At 39.3% G+C, this 23,136-nt stretch overlaps 1 protein-coding gene across 11 annotated transcripts in view; it reads right to left on the bottom strand.

The window, feature by feature from the left end:
* Positions 1-23,136, bottom strand: part of PDE4D (phosphodiesterase 4D) — a 1,407,338-nt gene that overhangs the window by 147,564 nt on the left and 1,236,638 nt on the right. The window lies entirely within an intron of this gene.

Genomic DNA, 23,136 nt, shown 5'->3' with positions numbered 1-23,136 from the left:
ATTTTTAAAAATCTTAGAGAAAATAAAGGGTGGATCTAATGGAATGACCGTTTTGAAGTGCAGAGGCATATTTGCTGAGTGTTTTTGTTAGGCACTCTCCATACAGTCTCTTCTAATCTTTGCAATGACACATGGTATCATCACCACTCTATGAGACAGATGATGGAAATGAGGCTCATGTGATTTTCATTGAGGCTCATGTGAATTCTGTGATTTTCCTGAATTCACCAAGTAAATAAATTGATGAGGTGGAATTAAACCCAGGTTTGTCAGGCTCCGCAATTCATGTTCTTCCTACTCTTTCATGCTTCTGCCCACTCTCAGTGCTTCTCTCGAATTGTGTTTACAGAGGGGCGAGGGGGCAGCCTCTTTTCACATCTGATGGACAGAGACTAAGAGAAAATAATTCTATGAGATTCATTGATCTGCTTAGGTTACTAAAAATGTACATCCATCTTCCCTGAATGAGTTTTAAAGTGAGTTTTAGAAAATCAGATTCCCAGTGAATGTTTTTTTGGTTTTTTTTTAAAGATTTTATTTTTTCCTTTTTCTCCCCAAAGCCCCCTGGTACATAGTTGCATATTTTTAGTTGTGGGTCCTGCTAGTTGTGGCATTTGGGATGCTGCCTCAGCATGGCTTGATGAGCAGTGCCATGTCTGCGCCCAGGATCCGAACCAGCGAAACCCTGGGCCGCCGAAGGGGAGCACACGAACTTAACCACTTGGCCACGGAGCCGGCCCCCAGTGAATAAGTTTTAAATGCAATTTTATTTCCTCCTACAAAGAATGTACAAATCCTTCTTAGAGATGTAAGAAATCTACTGAATTAATGAAGAAAAACTCTATGCTAGAGATGCAAAGGGTAAAAGATATATCTAATATTATCAAGCCCTAATTGAAAACTGCTGATTTCGTATATGTAAACGGAATTATGTAATTCCATGTTCAGGCCAATTATGCAATGTTTCTAATGGGTCTAAACATATTTACAAGCAGTTAAGGAAATTTTAAAATATGTGTCCTTGAAGGCGAGTTTAATAGATTTAAATAAAATAAAATCCTGTTCTCATTAAAAAAATATGAAAGAACTACAGGAAGCTTTTCTTTCCACATAAATACCTTTCAAAATATTAATAAGATTAAACACTTTCCTATTATTTTTTAAAAGATTGCTAGTAAATATGTATTTTGCTTGTATATGCATGAAATATGTTTAAAATGCTTACATAATACATAAGAAACTGTTAAGAGTTGACTCTTTCTAGAACATATTTTGCATTTTGAAGCAGGAGTATCTATTATTTATTAAAAATATTTTCAATTATAAAAAAAAAGTTGTAGGCATGAGAGGTAATTCCTACAAGTAATGTAGGATAGAAATGTAACACTTTCGAAGCAACTGAAGAGAGTCATTTCTTTAAAGTGAGTAAATACGTTAGTTCTTTCACCAAGAAATGGAAAGGGTCTGACTCACTTTCTTCTCAATCAAATAATGCAGTCCAGTGCAAATTGCTGAATGAGTTTTGATACTTTATTTCCAAATTGGATTTGGAGAATTTCTTCTTCTTTAGATTCTGCTGAGAGCAGAGCAGTAGGACTTAAATTGATAATGTAATTGGATAAGGCGCTCTACAGAAAAACTGCAGAAAACAATTGTCCACTGTTTTATTTCCTGAGTGAAAAATTCACCTTAATAAAATAAATAGAAATGCTGAAAAGAGCATATTCAAGTTAGAATTACACTCCCCTTGAACAACCCTTACATCTCTGGCCATGATGTCAGCAGTTAAGGATACACAGCAGTTCCACGTAAATTTTTAAAATCAAGTATCTTTGCAACTTCTGTTCCAAATATCCCTTATAATGCAACAAAAAAATTTTTATGGTACAGTTGAGAGTAGAGGACAAAAAATTGTATTTGAAAAGTAGAAAAGAATTATTGAGAGTTTTCAGTTGAACTGGAGGAGACTTTTTTTTAACTCAAACATTGTCTAAAACCCTCCAGTTATTCCTAAGATGGATTCGGTTTTGAACAAATTGATAAAATTCATTGCTTGTCAAAGCTGCCTACATTTTTCAATGAGTTGGGCAGCAGTATGACTGAATTGGCTAGATTAGAATGCAGCATGTGTGAGCTACAATCTCATCTTGAGCTCGACCCCAGAAGATCACAAGTTTTGACACTGTTTAAATCTTCTCTAAATGAATGGCATTTAGAATTTCTTAAGGTCTTGTTTTTGTCTCTACAATTCTAAATTGGATTTAGAAATATTTATAAAGTAAATTCAAGAGCTTAAGCTGAGTAACTATTTTTCCTATCATTGGTTCTTTTGCCAAAATTTCTTTCTCTCCAACAATGTCCAGTGAGAAATGGTATTTGATTAAGTTATTTTTTTCCCCACAAAATTCTATTATTTGAATAGCTTTTTCTTGACCTTTCCATTCTCTAGTCTCCGTAATCTTTCAAGTAAAAGAAGCAGTTATGACTATCGCCCACACTAAATTATACTAAGCCACCAATGTGTAATTTATTGGTATGAGGGAATTTTCAAACGTCTTCCTAACTCAGCAGCAACTTGCATCATTTCTATCTGAGTTATTTCCTGTTTTTCTTAGTAGAGGAATGATTTGGTATTCAAGCCAATAATTTGGTGATTTAGTCACGTCACTAATGGAAGTATCCTCAACTAGAAAAAAATATGTATTTTCCTAAATTGTTGACTTTTACTTTGTTGGGATTTGGCTGGAAGTGACTTGAGTCCTGGTTCTACAATGTTGTGTGACCTTATTTCAGTTGAGAGTAGAGAAGAAAAATTGTATTTGAATAGTGGGAAAGAAGCACATTTATAAAAACTGAAGACTTTTCCTTTTCCTTTTTACTCAAACTCCTCAAATATTGTCTAAATCCTCAAGCTATTCCTGGTCTCTAAGCTTCTGTGTTCTCATCTGTATCATGGAGAAAATAGCAACAGACCTGAACCTCACACGGCCTGGCGAGGGTGCAATAGCAAGGCAGGGAGAAGGCTTAGCCCAGCATGCGGCGTAGGAAGCGCTCAATACAGGTTACTTCTTACTATTTTAACTCAGTATTAGTTGTATTTTACATATAACCTGTCCTCCCTGGAAGAAACCCATCACCAATGAAGATTTTTTAAAAGGAACTGCATAGATGATAGGTTATTCAGTGGGCCTATAGTAAAGATCTACTGGAAATAAAGCTATTTACCAAAACCAAAATACATATATATGTATATATGTTATAATACAGTATATGTTATAACATATAATATAAATATATATACATATAATATAAATGTATAATAATATAATATGCATATATTATAACATATATATGCATTTAAAATACTGATTTTGTTCTAAATAGCAGGAAAAAATATTTTCATTATTCTAAAACCACATGTGATTCAAAGACATGAACGATGTTTAACTATTGTTCAAAGGAAAAGCTGACCAATATTAGCCTGTGGAATCCTGTAATGCTTTTGCTCAGTGTGGGCCTGGGCATCAGGATTCCGTGTAAGAGATGCCAGACCTATTTTGGTATAGTAATAGTAACCATTGCCTACACTTGGCAACCATCAGCTCACAGGATTTGGTTCTTTGAGCAAAGTTGTGAATTATTCCCCTTGCCCTTTTTCTTTAAGAGTATCCTTTAGTTTAAGAGTACTATTTTCTCTTAAACATACATCCTCAGGCTTAACTAGGCAGAAAAGCAAACACTGAAGAACTAGATGGGTAAACGACCAGAGAATCTAAGTGAATACGTGGCATTTGAGTCCAAAACTAATTCCAAACTCAGTTTGATCAATAGTAAGTGTTTCCTCTTAATTATTTAGGGGTCAACAAGGTTTGCCAGACCCTTCTTTCTATAGCATTAAGTTCTTTCACTAAGGGACTAGGTTCTTTCAGGTGCTATCTTATTTGGAGTTTAATTTGTCCTAACATTCCTCCAAGAGCTATTACAGCACACCACATCACTGTATGCCATTTAACTCTCAAACCACGGAGAAGCTGGCTGCAGCATCAAACAGCACTATTAAAAATACCACAAGGGAACCTTGGAGTAGGAATTCCAGGCACAAGTTACAGCCTGGGGACAAACAGAGGTTGTAAAGACCTTGAGTGATACTGGGATGGGGATTTAGGAGAATTTCAGAGTCTGAAAAAACAGTCCTTAAGATTTTCGTGTTAGCTTCCTAGGGCTGGTTCCCTGTGGTTGTGCAGGTTAGTTAAATGACAAGAGTAAACTTCATCTCTCCCCATCTCCGTTGAATTTTTCTTGTCAACAGATTTGGGATGAGGCGTGACTAGAATTCAGAATGGCTTGGCAGAGTTGTCCAAAAGGAAGCCCTTGATCACTGCGTCTTGCAAAGGAACAACAGACTCATTAGTATAGAATTTTTTTTTAACCTGGATATCTTTCTTGTGTCATCTAAGCAATTACTTGGAGGTCTTCAGGTGAAATCCTGACTCTAAGGGTTTAAAATGCAAGTGCAGAAATTAACACAGCCAGGGCTACACAAGAAGCCGCAGGCATTTTAAATTTGAATGAATGTTTTGGAAATCTAGCAGACTTAATGGATTAGTCTGGAGTCCTACCAGATGGGAGGTCCAAACTCAGAGCCTTAGAGCTAGGAGGAAGATGTTACAGTTTGTGTTGGTGGGGTAGAGGCGCCAGTGCCTGCCTTTCAAAGGAACAGACCTTTTTTGGGTGGGAGAACACGAGGGAGAGAAGCCAGTGCTTGCCTTTCAAATTCTGCAAGAGAATCATCGCGAACTGAGCACAACAACGGAAGAAATGGCTTTTGGCATAAACCTGTTTATTCTTCTTGATTGGCCAACACGCCTCTGGAATCTTCTCAGAAGATCCAGTCTGCTAGACATAAGTGTTTATTTTTGCAGGAGATTCCAAGAGCATGGGCAGACTGGGCTTCTGATCTGCCACTCTCATAGAAATTTTCCTTCATATCACATCCTTCAGTTTGGAATTTTACATTCAGGACTATGATTATTTGATTAATACATATCTCCCCTCTCCTGGCCCCCAGATTAGAGGGTCTCAGGACAGGGATAATTCTTCTTTTGGTCATCACTGTATTCCAAGAGCTTTGCTTAGGTCTGGCACATGGGAGACTCCTGAGAAATTATTTGTTAAAAGAATATTGTCCAAATTATTAAATAGCCCAGGTCTGGAGGTCTAACCCCAAGACACGCAATTCATGGGCTCACCAGTAGGCAGAGGCCTATAATATACGATTAGACTGAAAAATTGTCTAATTGTGTCTGTAAATTTGTAGGTTCTGTTTAATCGTAATTGTAAATGAGAAATTGCAAATAAGGTAGTTGGTGTCAGGAGGAGTAAAAAAATGCATCTATAGACAGCCTGAAGTAAAGATGGTCTGAGACTAGAGAAGCTGTGGCAAGCCATGTGCAAGCTGGGATGGTGAAAAAGAAGAGACTACGAAAAGCAGAAAAAGTGGGTCCAGAAAAAGAAAACAGACCAGACACAAAAACAAACAAATAAACAAACAAACTAACAGATGGTAGAGTCTCAAGAAAGGTACTATATGTCCTACAAGCAAAAGACGAAATTGCAGGTCTCTAGAACTGTGATGATTCCTCAAAACTTTTACACCCTAATCCGTGTAAGAATGACATTTATTTCAACTCACTTATTTCCGATAACCAAGCCAATCTGATGGGAATGTGACCATATGGTGATGGGGGACTTTGTGAATTACTGTGTGAAGAAACGATGCTTACTCTGTGCCAGTAGCTTGGGAATCTGGAGTCTTTTCTTGGAACTCTTAGTGTATTTCCAGGAAAAGTCATCAAATAGCTTTGATTCAAGGAAATGAAACTCTTCTGTTCTGTACTAGCTGGTTGAAAATATCGTCACTTGAGTAAAATACAGTTTTGTTCAAAGCACTACATCATGGTGTACTCCTCAACATTTACTGCAATTGAATTATACACAGAAATTCCACTTGTCTTGGATCTCACAGTTCTGGAGTTGGTTTCTATCTGTTGTCTTCTTCAGCTCACTTCCTGGTAGTGATCATAGTGAGAGGCATTATATTTTTCTGGTCACTAGAGACCATCTGGAGTTCAACAAAAACCTAATTTGTAAGATCTCTGGCAGGAATGCAATTCTCTTTTATAATCACTTTATAATCATGGACAGTACTCCTTGTGTATGAGAACAGAGGCTCTCCCTGAACATACCCTTGCCTTGTCTTGTGCTTGAAACTGGGCACCACGTCTAACTTAGAGAGAGAGAGATGTTAGGAAAGTGGAGGTGAAAAATGACAGATGGGGCAGGGTCCGGACTTGGGAGAGGCCGCAGTGGGGAATGAAGAGACATCAGAGAGGAGAATGATGCAGGACTAGAGAGCTGGGAAGGAATAGGGTGAGGGGAGTAAGGAAAGGGATGCTAACTCAGAAATGAGAGATCACAGAGAAATAAAGGAAGGAGTGAGAGAAAAGAGTGAAAAAAAGAGGCAGAGGATATACTGAAAGGAAAAGGAGGGAGAGTATAGTGGAGAATATGAGACCAGGAGCGAATGTGGAGGAAACAAAAGTGAACTGCCATGAAATGAGAGGGAAGCAGTAGAATGTTGTTGTCAGGGTGTGGGATCTGAACTATGACTGCCAGGACTGGAATCACAGCTCTACAACTTTTCAGAATAATGACTATGGGAAATAGTGACTATGAGCCTCCTTTTCTTCTTCTGTAAAATGGCATATTAATTCTACCTATCTCATAGGGTTGTTGTGAGAATTAAATGTGCTCACGTGTGTCAAGTCTTAGGACAGCAGTGGGCAGAGAGTCTGTGTTATTGTTACTGAGGTCAAAAGAGAGAGGAACAGAAGGGCAAAGGAAAGAACAAGAAGGAGGGAGTAGGAAGGAGAGATATTCAGACAGCAGAAGAATGAAAAAGGAAGACGTGAATCTCTAATGATTTCAACTTTACTTTCCCACATTATAATACAACTTTCTATGCCCACTATATTATTTCTCCCTGTTTTAATGACACTTCGGAAAAATAAGTATGTGTTGAATATGAATACCTTTTTAAATGTATTTTTCTATTAAACTAACCTGTAGTAGTTTGCATTTCCTTAAGAGTTGAAATTATTCCCTGGAAATGAGTAAGATCAAGGCTACACGAAGTTAAACCAGTCATCCAGAAAACCATTTGTTTATTTTCTCTTCCTCTTTACTGTATCGACGAGCTGTTTGATGGTATTAACTAAATTGACTGGTTATTTTGAAATGTGTTAACCCAGCTGTGGACAGTAGGAAAAACAGAGCCCCTAGTGTTCTTGGTGGTGTATCTTTCCAAGTTTCTCTCCACAACACAAACCACTTCTTTTTACTTGAAGTCATTTTGCTTTTCTCATTAGGGGCTAGTGTTGAGTGCTGAGGCAGCTCTAAGTCCAAGGACATGAAACAACGCAACAGAAATTGGCCCAAAGAATGAAAAGAAAGCACTACAGAGTTTCTCTTACCCTCTTAAGAAAAGGAACAAGAAAAGTGGAGGCATAGGATAGCTAAATATGAAAAAGGTTTCAAGGAGATCTATTCTTACACTGGGGAGGAGGAATGAAGCCACAGTCCAAATCAGAAGGAAAAAACTCATTACCCTCATCACAGAAACACTCCCAAGTACACTTGGCACGGAGCTGCACCCTTGTCAGATCACAGACATGCCTCCCTAATATTTCCGCAAAGCTGAATAAACAGTGCGCTCATAGACTCACCAGTGGTGGTGGGGTGAGAGGCCAACCTCCATTGACCATCAGTAAGGCTACTCTTAAATGCCACACAGAATAAACTAAAAGGAGTTTTATTCTTTTCACAAAAACATGTCCTTTTGCAGGGCCATGTGAGTTATTTAAAATATTGGCCAATGAAACAAAAGGCCAGTAGTGGCATTGCTTCCCGCATTTTCCTCATTCTGATTCAGAGGCATGACAATATGGAAAAGAGCATCCATCATTCACTTCTTTCAAGTTATTCCCTTCCATCAAAGGGGTTAAGAGGCCACTTTCCTTCTTGTGCAGGAGAAAAAGTTTTTAACGTTGGCTTCTACTGCCCTATCTTTTGCTTCCATATTCTACTTAATAATAATTTTAAGAAGTTCTGAGAAGAGCTATGCATGGACCTTCTTGACTCCACGCCTATGGAACACAGGCAAGTTGAGCATAATGACGTCCTAGCAGCACATACTATACATCAAAGACATGATAAAAGAACTGATACATTATCGGGCAGGCTGTTTGAGAATAAAGAGGCACAGGCAACAATTTTTAGAAAAATTTCATTAGAGTTATGCTAGAGATATGAACGGGGGCTGTGAAAACACAGACGAGAAGGATCTGACCCAGCCCGGGGAAGGAGGGATGGCTTGGTTTACAGGTGTCACTCTCCCCAAAGGATGAGTTGAAGCAAGCCAGGCAATTAAGACAGGAGAATGAGTTCTAGAGGGGGAGAAGAGAAGCAAATGCAGAGAGTTATGAAACATGGTGTGTGTGGCTGGAAGAAGCCTGCTACTGAGTCAAATGGCAGGGAGATGCCTGGAGAAGAGGTGTAATACAGAGCTGGGCAGGGGCCTTGTGTACCAAGGCTGAGGAAATTAGATTTTATCTTGCGGCTGGTGGGAGGCATAGAAGGGTTTTAAGCAGGGAAGTGACACTTTCAGATTAATTTTTCAACTAGATCGGTTTGGTGGCATTGTGGAAGGCAGAGCTAGCAGAGTACACCAGAGATACACTATTCAAGAAAGTGGTTCTCACTTCTTTTGATTTATAGTAAGAAATACATTTTCAGGGAAAAATGGCCATATGTGGGTTTATATGTGTGTGCTTATCAACAATTTTATAAAACAATACTTATCCCTGATATTATAAATGCGGTTTTATGTTCTATTATTCTCTGTTCAATTCGATGTCATATTTTTAATAAAACGTCAAATGCAATTGACAGTTTCAAAAAACACTATTTCAGGCACTACCACAGTAATACAGGGGCGGGCTGCTGAGTGCCTGAACTAGAGGAAGTGAGTTGGAGCAGAGAGTACAGATTTGAGAAATATTTAAAAGTAAAATAAAAATATAGCTCTTGGGCTCAGCTCCATGGGGTAGTGGTTAAGTTCTGCAGGCTCTGCTTTGGTGGCCTGTGTTCACAGGTTTGGATCCCAGGTGGGGACCTACACCACTCAGCACCCATGCTGTGGCAGTGATCCACATATAAGTGGAAGAAGGTTGGCACAGATGTTAGCTCAGGGCTAATCTTCCTCAAGCAAAAAAAGAGGAAGAATGGCAACAGACGATAGCTCAGGGCTAATCTTCTCCAGCAAAAATAAAATAAATAAATAAATAAATATTTATATATATTATATATGTAAATATATTAGAAATATATATGTATATATAGCTCTTTATTTGACAGATGGGAGTATAATTTCCAGTTTCAACCTAGGATAAAAGTGCCTCTAACTGAGACTGGAAGAACAGATTTGTGAAGAATATGTGAGTCTAGTTTTGAACATATTGTATTCAAATGGTCCAATATCACCAGGCATTGGGCTTTCATATAAATGAGTCTGAAAATCAGGGAAGTGGTCTGAGTAGAGACAGAGTTTTGGAAATTACAAGATGGTAGCTAAAACTATTAAAGTTTTTTTAAAGTATGTAGAGAGTGCCCAGAATGGGAAAAGCAATGAGTCAAAAATGAATCTTCCAGAAATACTCATGTTTAAGGGGGAAAGGGGGAGGAAGACAGATCATGGACAATGGGGAGCAAGAGTATTCAGAGTAGCAAGAAAAGAAGACAATAGAATCACCTGGGAGAGAATGGCTTCCAATGAAAATGTGTTAGTCCTATTACGAAAAAGTTCTACTACAATAAATTGAGGGGCGTGTGGGAGATGACGAGGTGGAGAGACTTGGCTGGGAAAAGACGAACAGAGAACTAACTAAAGGATCAATAAATGGTCTGTTACTGGACTTCGCTATTTTTGTTTCTCTCTTTTTTTTTTTTAAGATTAAGAGAGACATGAATAGGGAAAGAGACAGAAGAAAAGGAGAGACTGAAGATGTGAGAAAAAGAAAGGAAACTAGATGGAGCAAGGACCTGGAAGTGCTGAGAGGAGGGACGATCAAAAGCACAGATGCAGGGGTTGACTTACTCAGGAAGAAGGGACACATTATCTGTTGAGACCAGAAGAAGGGACAAAAGGATGTGTACAGATGTCAATAAGAGGTTGTAGGAGCTGAAGAAGTTCATGTCTTGACAATGAGTTTCTTCATTAAGCAACAAGTAAAGTCATTTACTGAAAGGTGATGAGCAGCTGCTGGATCAGAAGGCTTGAGAGGGAGGAGGTTTGCAATAAAAACCAAGGGGACTGAGAGAGGGAGCAGAGCAAGGACAAAGTGTCAAGTGGCCCTGAGGGTCCAGCTGAGGTGAGTGGTCTTGACTTTATGGGAACTCCAGCTTGAAGTGATGTGGGAATTTTTTTTCTTATGAGGAAGATTGGCCCTGAGCTAACATCTGTACCAATCTTCCTCTATTTTGCAGGTGGGACGCTGCCATAGCATGGCTTGATAAGCAGTGTGTAAGTCCGTGCCTGGGATCCAAACCTGCAAACCTCGGGCAGCCAAAGTGGAGTGGCCGAACTTAACCATTACACCACTGGGCTAGCCCCAGGAAATTTCCCCTAGGAGTTCTGGCAAGGAAGTAGAGATGGCAGGTTGTGGGACTGACAGTGTTGGGTTTTCCCAAGATGTATAAGAAGGAAAACAGGATGGCAAGGAATTTGAGAGAGACTGGACAGTCAAGGAGAGGTTAGGAGAGAGCGTATTTGCTTAAAGGAGGTTGAAATCCCTGAATTAGGTGATTGCCAGAAAAAATACCTTATTTCCCAGTCTCCCCTGCAGCTAGATGTGGCACGTGACTAAACTGAGTCAAGGAGATGTAAGTAGAAGCACTATGTGGGATTTCTGGGAAGTTTCTTTGAAAAGGATGAGGTCTGCTATTCTTCTCTTCCTCCATCCTGCTGCTGGCGATTTTGATGTGACAGCTAGAGCTCTTAAAGTCAGCTTGGACCTTGGAGGCAAAGCCCATAATCCAGGGATGGCGGAGGAATTACCTGAAAGAACTGTGAGCCCCTAATGATCTCAGAGCAGCCATACCAGCCCTGGACTGCCCACTCTGTGTCTGTTTAATAGGAAAAAGAAAGAAACTTCTGTTTTGATTAAAGCATAATTTTTCAGGTCTCTTTCACTCTAGATGAACCAAATTCTGGCTAAAATAGTGTGTATACATAGCAACTGGAGAACTTATAGGGCTGCCTTAGAAGAGAATGTTAATCCTCCACCATGTAATGCCTAAGAGAGAACATATTTTATAATAAGCAAAGAAGCTTTGATTTTTTTTAGGAGATTATAGACTGCTCTTGATCTGGATGGAGAGGAAACAAAAGTCAAAACTTGGATTTCTCCACTAAAGTTTTAAAAAATAAAGCAAAATAAAGCCACATGGATGTTATTATTTTTTCCCTGTAACACCAAGAAGCCTTCTTTGCACATTTTGTAAAGTAAAGTATTAAAATTAATGACAACATTAACACCCAGGATGACACATTTCCATTGTCTTACACTTTTTCCTCCCTCTCTGAAGGGTCAGAATTCCCATCAGTCAGCATAAAATGGTTTAAGCCCAAGCCTAGTAAATCACTTGTATTGCGTTGTTTCTTAAAGTGACTAAACAGCTGTAGTTTTCAAGGTCAGCCAAATCATCTGCCAGGGTCACATGTGTTTCACATGTCAAGTAACGTATATGGATTTCACTCCATCCAAGATTGTATGGAAAAAGACATTTGCAAACAAGTGATCTGGAGCCATGTTTCCAAACAGCTGCTATGGTTATGCAGATAAGAGTTACTATTGTAAACTCTTTTAGGACTATGTTTCCAATCACTCAAAATAATTTTCATTACAAATCACAACGTCCAAACCAAGAGGGCCAGTCTCTGATTGTAATGACACTCCACAAGTATTTAAACAAGATAAAAAGTAATAGTATATAATTGTTATTATTACCATAATGACCTCGCTCATGTGCAAGTGGGAAGAATGTGTACTGGGTATAAAAACACCACCAACCAAATACATAATTAAGAACCTGGTTAAATAGCTAAAGAGAGAGGACTTCGAGTAATGAGACTTGGCTAATACTTCTCCTTCCAATTCTTGCTCCAGCCAACGTTGACTAAAAGCAAAAGATGTGACTCCCAGACGCTAATAACTTCCTTAACAAGCTAGAGTAATTGGTATCATGGAGCCAGACTGATGGAACAGAGAGAGGATGACCTCAGGATTTAAGGAGTTTAGTAATAGAAAAAAAATGTTTTTAATTCACATTTAACTAAGAGCATAGTTAGAGATGTCTGGCTCTAACAGAGAAGGAAAAGAGTATCGATTTTCATGAGCAGCACCTCCACTGGGTTCTCCTAACTCAAAAGAGATAATTGGCTTTGAATAGTAGCTCTTATAGTGAATTTTTATTGAGTGCTCATAATGTTCTTGGCATGTGCTCTCCAAAGCCCATGATCAGCTTCCTCATCTAGTTTATATTTACTAGTCCTAATGGTCTTTCATGTGCGAGACCTGCTAAGCGAAGAAGATTGCCTTCTGATGATTTAACTCCTTTCTGTCGGCTTCAAGGTTGGCTTCTGTATTTCAGTAAGCAAGGTAACAGGCACCTCCAAATCAGAGGAGTAGCGCAGACAAACACCCACTCTAGCTAAGTATGGGCTCCAGTCAAGCTGGGAAAGGTCTTTCAGCTCTGAGTCACTTATCCAATCAGGCCCCTGAACATGTTTCAGTCCCTAATATTTTGCTGCTCTAGGCAACCATCAAGTCCACATGAAGATTTCTGCCAACTGGAGAGAATTGGGGAGACAGAATTTTCTTTTAACTCATTGTTGAAAACTCAAAATAGCAAATGGTGTCAAGGATATCCTCTAAAGATCCATACTGGGCAAAGTGGAATTCATCCATTGACTTAGTTTATAACTTAGGGAAATGTAACTAAAGAAAATAAAGGCAATTAATCAGAAGAATGCATTTTTTAAAATAGTAAAACATGATGATCCTAGTTGGATCCTTAGATATGATCTAACCTACTATCTTCATCTTATAGAAAAAAAAAAAAACAGATTAAATTACTGACCAAAGGTGAAACAGGGAGCTAGTGGCAGAGCTGAGACTATAGCTGAGGTCCCTAAACCCTGAGGTCATTGATCTTTCTATAAGTTTCAGAAGTCCAGTGCCAGATGCAAAATGAGGGAATGTTAACAAATCACAAGTGATCACCTCTCTTTTCTAATAGCAAATGGTCCTGGATGAAAAGGGGCACTGTGTTGGGATGCTGGAAGCAATCCTAAATCTCTGTGGCTAGGCAGTGATCATTCATGAACATGCCCATCTCACAAAGTCTGGCCAGGTGGGACATTTAACTAACTCTAAAGGATTCAAGGTCCATCATTGCTTATTATCTGAATTTGATCTTTGCATCCTCTGAATCCTTATGACACTTACACTCTGTGGCACAATCCTGGGACTACCTAAGATTCTTGGTATCTTTTTCACATGTACAATTACATCTTATCAAGTCGCTGGGGGTGGGACTACATCTTATGCATTTCTATTTCCCTGAAACCCAGAGCACAGAGTTATGTACGTTTTTGTTGATTGGTTGATGACAAATCAATATTAATTTTATTAGCTGTAGGAGTATAGTAACAACCTACTTATCTAGAGATTAATTATCCAGGAACTTATACTATTCAACACCAGTAGGTAGGTGAAAAGAACTCCAGAATAGTCAAGTAAATGCACTTACAATCTTATCTGTTGTATGCATTAAATATCCTAAAGCCCAACCTCAGAGATGGGTGGCCCCCAAAACCCACTTTTATTTTGAGTTAATTTGCTCTTATTTGAGGCTTGGTGCAATGACTTAGTAATCTAGTTTGCCAAGAAGAAAGCAACAACAGATCAGAAAAGATGCCACTAAGGCCAGGTCCAGGAAAACATCAGGAGGTGACCATTGGGAGCAGCAGATGAGGAATTAAAGTGCCACAAAGTTTGAGGCTCTTTACTGTAGGGGCAAAAAAAGCCCATTGATCATTAGCTCCCAAGGTCATCTGTGAATGACAGAGAAGTATAAAAGTAGATGTCCATAATGATGACTAGAGCTACTAAAAATGACTGAGCTACATTCAGTGCACACCTTCTAGAGGTTAAGAATGAGCATAATACCTTTCAAAGATTTTCATTCCAAATGATTCAAATAAGATTATGAACCTTGGTTTTCTAGAATAATTGACATATAGAACATTTTCTCCTAAATGAAATGTAGGTAAGCTAGGCACTAAATCAGCCTTAAATTCTATATTGGGATCCAGGCATCAACCTATTTTTATCTTATATATAACCTATATATCCTATATATAATACCAAGGATCATAAGGCTTCAGACACTGTCAGAACCGTTTTACATCCACCCAGTACAATCATACAGTGAGCAGTTACTAAATCCTACACACCTGTTCTTCTTTTACCTTTTGCAACTCTCTCTTCCTTTCTGTCTACTCCTGCTACCCAGCTATTTTGCCACTGCAGGGCCTTTGTTAGGCCTTATTATTGGACATTGCTATTGTCCCCTAACTGGTCTCTGAACTTTTGATATTTTCTTCCTTCGTGCTTTGGAATTTTTAAGATTCCCAGGTGATTCTTTCTTTTCTCTTCATTTTGTGTGTTTTTTTCTTTTTTGAGGTAACATTGGTTTATAACATTACATAAATTTCAGGTGCACATGATATTTCAACTTCTGTTTATACTACATCCTGTTCACTATCAAAAGTCTACTTGTCATCCACCCCTGGACACATGGCGCCCATTACCCCTTTCACTCTCTTCCATCCCCTTCCCCTCTGGTAACCACCAATCTGTTCTCTGGATCTGTGTGCCCTGCTGATTCTAATGAACAGACACGTTTGTGACCCACTACCCTAAATGCTCAGCACCCCATTCATTTGACTCAATTACACTGACTCCTTTAATGGCAGACATCATATGTGTGATTTCTGAGCTTAGCTGCTCTTTAAAAAAAAGAGTTGCCTTTTAATAGATAATCCCTGTTAGTGAAAAGTATGGTCCTCTCCATTTCCATTTTCTCCCTCCATTTACTTAACTATATCTGTACTGTTAAGCGTCATTTCTTCCAGAAAACCGTCTGTGTCTTGGTGTGGCTCTCCAGCAGACAGGTACTAAGGTTTTCTGCTCTTCTTTTTAGAGGTGCCATTTGATGCTTAGGCACAAACAGACAAAGATGGTGGGTGGGAGTGGCTCTCTTAGCTTTACTTGTTCTTTGTAGGGAAGCACCTAAGGGGATCTGTCACACTTATGAATCTATCCTTCTTTGAAGGTCTGATCTGAAAGCAGATTGGGCTACATTTTGCACAGAGGCATTTTAAACATGCAGGTGCGACTGCCCAAAATAACAATACTTTGAACTTTTACAGAACCTTTCATCAAATGATATCAAAACAATTCAGCTTATAAAGCCTTAGGAAGCTGGTGGACAAAATATCCATTTGATATATAGATGAGAATTTATTGCATTAATTGTGTTGGTGATTTGTTTCAAGTCCCCAAACAATGGGAAATAAAAGCAGAGAAAACTATTTTCTGCAAAGTATATCTCCAAATTGTGACATTCAATTTTGAAAATTTTCAAGAAAAGCTGGCCCGTTCCTTTCTAAATTTTTGCTGAATTTTGCTTACCAGTTCACAGACACTTATTTGTGTTCAAAACCTAATAATTCTTTTTTCCCCCTCAATTTGATCAAGCATTAGCTTCTATTTGATGTTCTAAAGTAAAAAAAACTCATTGAACAAATTCAAATGACTTTACCTGTGGTAAGGGAGCACATTAATTGATTTTTAAATGAACAAAGTGTCTAATAAATCTGTTTGACGCTTCTGGTTACTATTCAAACTGTAGCTCTGTACCATGTTTCTCCAAAAAAAGTACAAATCTAATCTTTTTCTATTTTCCTCCTTCTAGTTTCTTTCACTTTTTCGTCACATACCTTGCTATGAGCTCAAGATCGCTAAGATTCAGAGTGGGAACTGGGGTGCATTCCTATTTTCCTGTATTTTGAATCTGTTGTAAAGTAAATATTTGTTACGAGCAAAATGTGTCAGGAATATTTATCAGACTATGGTTTTTATTTGGCTGTAGTTTTTTATTTAATTTTTCGCCCCATTTCAATGGTTTCTTTGATGTCTTGTTTTGACCAGCTGCTGAGCTTTGTGTGGTGCCCATTTCCATCACTTGAAAAAACGGTACATAAATGAAATTCGAACAAAATGAACAGTACTTTCACATTGTTTCAAAATCAAACATGTTCCTAAGGAATCTGATTTGTGGCAGATGGAGAACAAAACCTTCCAGAGGGAGGGCTGTTAAATGAGTCTTAATTGCTTGCATATGAAAATATAGTGACTAAGACTGTATGCGCAATTAGGAATTTAAACATGTAGAAAAGAACTAGCAGGCAGACATTTTTGCAGGCAGAGCTAGTTTCTCATGAACACAGACAATGGAAGACAAGTTAGTAAAGGAAAATAATTTTAAGAGAAATTTCGTTGTTTTCTTTACTTTATTCTTCCTTATGTCAAGCTTCCAAATCTAAAGATGATTCATTTGCCTCTTGAAACTCACTGATGGAAGTGCCATACTATATTCAAGAAAAAGAGTTTATTCAAGAATTAGCATTTTGTTTTTAGTTCCTACTATGCACCAGATGCTAGGCTTGGTGGTTATTTATCTCATTTAACCCTTGTAATAACTCTCTGAGATAGGTTTGTTATTACGTACATTTTATAGGTGAGAAAATTGAGGCTCAGAGAATAACTTGCCCAAAGTCAAATGGCTTAGAAGTGACACAGCCAGGATTCTCTGTATTGATTTCCTGAGTCCAAAGTCTACCTTGTTACAGTGCCTAGCTACCCCCTGGGAAAAAGATACATACATTTAAAAAAAACTAACACTAAAGGTGGCTATACTTTCAGTTTCAAGTCAATAACGCCTTTCTTGTGTTGGGTGACATGGTGTGGTGAGGTGGGTGGACAGGCCAGAGTTAGTCAGGTCTGGGGAAGACTGGATATTGTTGAAGGTGTGGTGAGGAAGGCATGACTGGTCCCAGGTGAGAGGAACGGCTACACTTAAGGTGTGGATCATCTACATAGGGGTCAGGGCTGAGATGACAGAGACAGGCCAGGGCTGGGTAGCTTCAGGAGCTTGGTCAGAGTGTAGGGTGGGGCACATGGTAGTCAGGTGGAAGCATCTAGTCAGAGGCCAGCACTGTGGTAGCTCTGTAGGCAGCAGCTGTAGGGCAGCGAGGTTCTATCTGACTGGTTCTGCCATGGTGCGTGACACTCAGTCTAGCTCCCCAAGGCCTGGAGGTGGGCCCTCCTCCCCACAATGACTCTGACTTTCCACGTGGGTAGGTTATACATTGTTCTACAGTGAGCTTCCATTGGTCTTCAGAAATTTAAATCCATCATCCCACTGGTGGACCTAAATGCCTTTTCTAGGAGACCTCAATTCTCCACCAGATTCCTTCTCCTTGAGAAACCTGCACTTTCTTGGAATGGAGGTATAGGCTGGTTCTCAGGGGCCTTTGATGAATGTCAGTGTGTGGATATTCATGTCTAAAGTTCAAACAATGAAACTTCAAAGGAATTTAGAAGTCCAACTCATTCATAGACTGGGGCCTACTTATATGTTGTTCTCAGAAAGTTGAGAAGCTTAAAAATAATCTTTCTCTTTCTAGTACCCTGTATCCCTTAAAGTCAACCTAATTAAGTAGTGACTTATTAGATAACAGTCCACTTAGATTACTATTAAACAAAGATCATAGGAATGCAAATTAATCCCCTCTTTGATTCCCATACTTGTAAGTAAACCAGAAGCCACAGATCATGGCACCCTGTATGAAAGTAAGCATAAAAGAAGCAACAATAAATGCACGTAGATCCAATAATCAGGCAGTTAAATCATTTTTATGACTTCAGAGGAACTGCATTCCCAGGGATATATTAACAAACAGGTGCCATCCTGCATGTCTAAGAACCTTAATACTATAAAGAACAGTTTACTGAGAAATATATTAGCAAAATAAATAGTATATTGAGGCCAACTCTCTTATCTTACTGTAATTGATAATTATTTTTGGCTCATCAGCATTTATTTCCTCTTTATAACAATGCTCTAATTTCTTTCGAGAAATTACTTGGCGTCTCCTTTGGATAATCCTAATAATAGCATAGCCCACAATGATTAAGTGCTTACCACGTGCTATGCATTGTATTTAGTTCTTCATAAATATCATCTCAAATAATTTTCATGAACGCCCTATGACATAATTACTATTATTATGCCCATTTCAAAAATGAGGGACTTGAGGCTCTGGGAAGTTAAGTGAATTGTTTGACGAGAAACATCTATAAGTGGCAGAGCTAGGATATGAATCCATGTAATCCAGCCCCATAACTTAGGCTCTTACTATTACGTTATATTACATAGACTGGCAGAACAATCAGAGGCCCTGTTCTCCTTTAGCCAAGACCCAAGACCCAGACCACTGGAATTCAAGTCAAACAGAATAACAAAGAAACTAAAAACAGTTGCGAGGATCTCACTAGATTGCTCCTGCCATGAGACCTTTCCCTTAATTTGCGGCTTTCTAGCATCTGAAGATGCATTGATTCCTTCACACCTGATCCTCCAGCCCCAACTAATTCTCAGGGAATTGAGACTTCCTCTAAAATTCTTCCACTAAATTTCATTTTGCTAATGTTAGCAGAGTTGGTTTCTATCTTGCAACCAGAGGATCAGCAATGATAATCAGATAATCAGCAACCATTACCTAAGGGGAGATTATGAGCCAGCCCAGGAGAGAACTGTATGGAACCCTCAAAGAACAAGATGCTGAAGCACTGTAAGTACCCAGTAGTAATTTAATAGACTCAGTGAGAAATAACAGTGTGACAAAATGCCTGGCTAACTTCCTTTGCTGCCCTTTCTGTCGAAGTGATGAGGGCTTGGGCCCCTCTCAGAGCCAGTGGGCTGGGACCCATTGGCCTTCTCCTTCAACTCCAGAACCTTCAGCAGTTTCCAGTGAATCGAACCTGCCTGTAAGGATCTGTAGAAACACAGACTGTAAAAGGCGTGGCTGAAGGATAAAAAGTCACTCTACCGAGAGTCCCCCTCAGAAACTGACTAAAATTCAGATGAAGCTGTCTCCTTTGAAGTGTCACCTGAGAAAACCTATATATGCTTATTCCACGTGGTGCCATCACTCTAAAGATTCTAGGAGACTATATCTTGGAACCGCCTTCAGAGTCCATGTTATACTTGTTTCAAGAGCCTCAAGGTCTTACCCCTTGGAGTGGCTTCATTTCCAGAATTAGCCTCATCCAGGCTAATCTGACATCTTGTTTGGTGACTTGAGTTGGTAAGCATATTGGAAATAATATTTTTGGTCAAAAGTGAAGTGTGACAGTAAACCAATGAGATGGCTTTTCCTTGTATGGCCTGTAAACCATGGCTTTAAAGCTATTTCCAAAATGCTTTCAGCATTGGTAGCAGGGCTGAAAAAATGTACAGTGTTCAAAGATGACCACTTTGAGGATCAACAATAACAGAATAACACAATAATGTCTATTGAAAGTTTTCTAATGCTTTTCAATATATAAAGCACTTTTCACCTACCTTTTAATAAGAGCTAATGTTTATTATTACCAGACACTGTGCCACATTTTTTACATGGATTACCTAACGTAATTCCTCAAAATTGGGAAGGTATTATTATTATGATTCACCACATTTTAACAAAAAAGACTTAGGACATAGAGTAACTTGTATAAGGTCATAGAGTGGGTGCGCAGGAGCCAGTAATGAAGCCTAGATCTTCTGACATCTGAGTTTTGTTCTCTCCTCTATGTAGGTTCTGACTTGTATGTCAAAACAAGCAAACAAAACTTACAACAGTTTGGAATTTTTTCCGAACAAAAACCTTCGGGAAGAGAAAAGTGAGGTCTATTTGTATATGAACAATTTTAGTTAAATAACACAGTCAGTGCGCAGTCGGTGACTTAGGCATCGTAGAGACCCTCCCCTGTTCCTCAGCTAAGGTCTTGGGTCCAGGACCCATCCTTTTCTATTTTCCTCTGGTGATCTGGAAAACATTCTTCTTTTACTACCTTCAGTCCTCTACTTTCTCCTGCGGCTACATTTTCCCTAGTTCCTAAATCGGTTCCCCAGACCCTTTCCAGTCTCTAAGCTAACAGTGTAGACAGCTTCCTGATTCTCTAGGAAGAAGATTTCACTCTGTCCCCTTTCTTCCTCCCTCCCTTTCTTCCTCCTTTCCTTATTTTATCCACTCGTTTATCCATCCACTTACAAACCGTCCGTTTTCTATTTACTTAATGCCCTTTGCATTCAACAGAGCGCAGTTTATCTTTGTAAATTCTTTGAACCTCTAGGATAATGGTCCTAAAGCTCACTGGAGGTATTTTATGCCTCATTGGGTCCTCAGAGCCTAAGCACAGTCTTTCACATCCTAGCGAATCCAGGAGCACACGCGTGGATGATTCAGCGTGCAATATGTAAATATCAGAAACATATCCAGAAAAACATGACATAAGCACCCATTTGTTTTGTCAGGCACGTAGAACGCAGTGAATTAGAAATAATTTCAGTGTGCCGACAGTGCCGAAAAAGAACTGCAAAAAAGGGAGAGAAGATGGAACAGGAAAAAACACTGGATATTAGACATCAGAAATATCTACAGGAAGTGGATTTGGGAGATAGAGAGCTAGAGAATTGCACGGCTAGAAATGGTACCCAAGAAAAAAAATAACGGATATGACAAGCCTATGGCAAGTCTAAATACAAAGAAATGAATTCACCACTGGGGAAAAACTGTTATTTCAGGGGCTAATAGTGAGTGGTCCTAGAAGCCCAGTGAGTGCTGAGGCTCAAGCATGGCTCTGCTCGAACCTTCTGACATACTCCATCTGCCTCACTTCTCACACAGACCATGGGGGCCTTCCCCGGTTGGTGCTCCGGCCCTGGGCACCCTCATGACAACAGGCACTTCGGAGGACTCAGGAAGAGAACCGTGGCAATGGAAGAAGGCGGGAGGGATTCTGCACCCCAGGCACGAGTTCTTTCCTTAGCTTACACAACTGACTTCTCAGGGTTTCCCAAAGGGCTGCTCCACATCCATACATCTTATCCTTCCTCTGTCCTACCCTCCATTCACACACATTCAGTAACAGACAACAAGGGTTCATTTTCTGCTTGGTCTTCTTTACTAAAAGAAAAAAAGCGAAGAGATCTCTAGGGAATAACTTTGGGGAGGGGAACATGACAGTAGATTGTGTGTTTCTGTGCACGTATCAATAAATTTTGAGGGAGAGAAGGATTAATGTTCTGCCTTTGAGTCAGACTTAATCTATACTTTATTATTTGTAGCTATATATTGGATTATCATAAGATTTAAAAGAGATTTTGCATGTAGAGTCTTTAGTACATATCAAATGTCAGAAAATGTTAATTTTTATTAACATTATTATCAATAATATAGCCAGCTCTGGTGGCCTACTGGTTAAGATTCGGCATTTTCACTACCGTGGCTGGAGTTCATTTCCCAGTCCGGGAACCACAGCACTTGGTGGCGGCTCCGTGTTGCCATGATGGTGAAAGCTATGCCACCAACATTTCAAATACCAGCAGGTTCACCCATGGTGGGCAGGTTTCAGCAGAGCTTCCAGACCAAGGCAGACTAAGAAGAAGGACCTGGCCACCCACTTCTGAAAAACTGGCCATGAAAACCCTAAAAATAACAGCGGAGCGTTGTCTGATACAGTGCCAGAAGGTGAGAGGATGGCGCAAGAAGACCAGGCCGGGTTCTGCTCTGCTGTCCACAGGGGCACTAGGAGTAGGAATCGACTTAATGGCACTAACAACAAAGATTAATAATACATCTAAGTGGTTTTTTAAAAGCATTTTCTGAGGTAGTGAAAGAAAAGATGCTGTGAGTAAACTCCACATTTATTCAGAGTTAAATCATTCAGTGTAACATTTAATGAGTAAAATTTGGGAAATTAGACCCAAAGGAATTTTCATTGTTTTGCCCCACCACAGTGTTGTATTTCTGAGTATGCCTAGAATATTTTTTAAGGCAAACATGGGTGGGAAGCATTTTGTGGATAAAGGGAGTGACTGAAGAATGCAGCTTTTGTTGTTTTTTGTTCTGTTTTTAAGGAGACTTCGTACCATGTCTGAGAGGACAAAAAAGAATACAGTTACTAACCATTACATTTCCCAAACTCGCTCCCACCCCCATAAATAAACATGGACGTGATACTTCATTTTCTTCTAGGAGGGGAGCAAGCTGGTCTAATTAAAATCTTGTATGCATTTTGAGAGAGAACAGCGATGATGGCCTGGGTGATGATGGCCGCGATGACGGGAATTGCACAGATAATAACATCACCTTGTATTTCCTTCCACTAATCACGGAACATTTGAAACATATTTTCTTGTTTATCCTAGACTGCATTGTTTGTTACGTGGGAGTGTGGGTGTCACTATATACATTTTCCAGAGAGACAGTGATTTTCCAACAAGTTATCAGCAACTCACTGACAACAGTGTACAAAGCAGCACTCTCATCTACTTCATTCAGTTTTCCATTATTCTCCCAAATCTGGCTGATCGAATGGTCTACCTGGGAGCACTTCTTCATAATATAGATCCTGAGCCTTATCCCGGAGATTCTCTTCTGGACTGTGGGGGAATCTGTCTTTGTGGGTTTATTTTCAAGTATCCTTTGGGGATTCCTTTGATTGGTAGGCTTAGAAAATGTTGCCCTTTTCTAACTCAGAGAGTGAGGAAGGGGTACTGTACTGGCTAACATGGACTTTGGTGACATTTGGATCCTCTATTTTTGTGGTAGCTTTTCTGATC

Source organism: Equus asinus, chromosome 10, assembly GCF_041296235.1.
Source record: "Equus asinus isolate D_3611 breed Donkey chromosome 10, EquAss-T2T_v2, whole genome shotgun sequence".
Classification (NCBI taxonomy): domain Eukaryota; kingdom Metazoa; phylum Chordata; class Mammalia; order Perissodactyla; family Equidae; genus Equus; species Equus asinus.
The sequence above is the reverse complement of the archived record's forward strand: the minus strand, read 5'-3'. Positions and strand labels throughout refer to the sequence as shown.